Genomic DNA, 1,415 nt, shown 5'->3' on the forward strand with positions numbered 1-1,415 from the left:
TCAGCTTTAACACTTTACACACACTCAGCTTTAACACCTTAAACACACTCAGCTTTAACACTTTAAACACACTCAGCTTTAACACTTTAAACACACTCAGCTTTAACACTTTACACACACTCAGCTTTAACACTTTACACACACTCAGCTTTAACACTTTAAACACACTCAGCTTTAACACTTTACACACACTCAGCTTTAACACTTTAAACACACTCAGCTTTAACACTTTACACACACTCAGCTTTAACACTTTAAACACACTCAGCTTTAACACTTTAAACACACTCAGCTTTAACACTTTAAACACACTCAGCTTTAACACTTTAAACACACTCAGCTTTAACACTTTACACACACTCAGCTTTAACACTTTAAACACACTCAGCTTTAACACTTTACACACACTCAGCTTTAACACTTTACACACACTCAGCTTTAACACTTTAAACACACTCAGCTTTAACACTTTAAACACACTCAGCTTTAACACTTTAAACACACTCAGCTTTAACACTTTACACACACTCAGCTTTAACACTTTACACACACTCAGCTTTAACACTTTAAACACACTCAGCTTTAACACTTTAAACACACTCAGCTTTAACACTTTACACACACTCAGCTTTAACACTTTAAACACACTCAGCTTTAACACTTTACACACACTCAGCTTTAACACTTTAAACACACTCAGCTTTAACACTTTAAACACACTCAGCTTTAACACTTTACACACACTCAGCTTTAACACTTTACACACACTCAGCTTTAACACTTTAAACACACTCAGCTTTAACACTTTAAACACACTCAGCTTTAACACTTTACACACACTCAGCTTTAACACTTTACACACACTCAGCTTTAACACTTTAAACACACTCAGCTTTAACACTTTACACACACTCAGCTTTAACACTTTAAACACACTCAGCTTTAACACTTTACACACACTCAGCTTTAACACTTTAAACACACTCAGCTTTAACACTTTAAACACACTCAGCTTTAACACTTTAAACACACTCAGCTTTAACACTTTAAACACACTCAGCTTTAACACTTTAAACACACTCAGCTTTAACACTTTACACACACTCAGCTTTAACACTTTACACACACTCAGCTTTAACACTTTACACACACTCAGCTTTAACACTTTAAACACACTCAGCTTTAGTCGCCCTCTTGTGTTCATCATTTATTCTCTCAGCGTCTGTGATTTAATAAACACATGTTCAGATGCAGATCGCTTCATGTTTTTATTTGGTACATAAATACATTTTCCATCATATACTGTGTGACATCTTTAAAATCATTTTATAAAATATCAAAAATATGCTTTTTATATTTGAAGGTTTTCTTTACAAAAACACATATAAGGTCTTTACGAACTGAAACCTCAGTTG

At 34.3% G+C, this 1,415-nt stretch overlaps 1 long non-coding RNA gene across 1 annotated transcript in view; it reads right to left on the reverse strand.

Annotated features, from left to right (window-relative positions):
- Positions 1-1,249: 1,249 nt before the first annotated feature.
- The window catches only part of LOC130072966 (uncharacterized), an 874-nt gene continuing 708 nt past the window's right edge, over positions 1,250-1,415 (reverse strand). The window contains exon 2 of the long non-coding RNA XR_008804195.1: positions 1,250-1,415. This exon is cut by the window's right edge and continues 137 nt beyond it. This is a non-coding gene — a long non-coding RNA (uncharacterized LOC130072966).

Source organism: Rhinichthys klamathensis, unplaced genomic scaffold, assembly GCF_029890125.1.
Source record: "Rhinichthys klamathensis goyatoka isolate OS25496 unplaced genomic scaffold, OSU_Roscu_1.1 h1tg000515l_1, whole genome shotgun sequence".
Classification (NCBI taxonomy): Eukaryota; Metazoa; Chordata; class Actinopteri; order Cypriniformes; family Leuciscidae; genus Rhinichthys; species Rhinichthys klamathensis.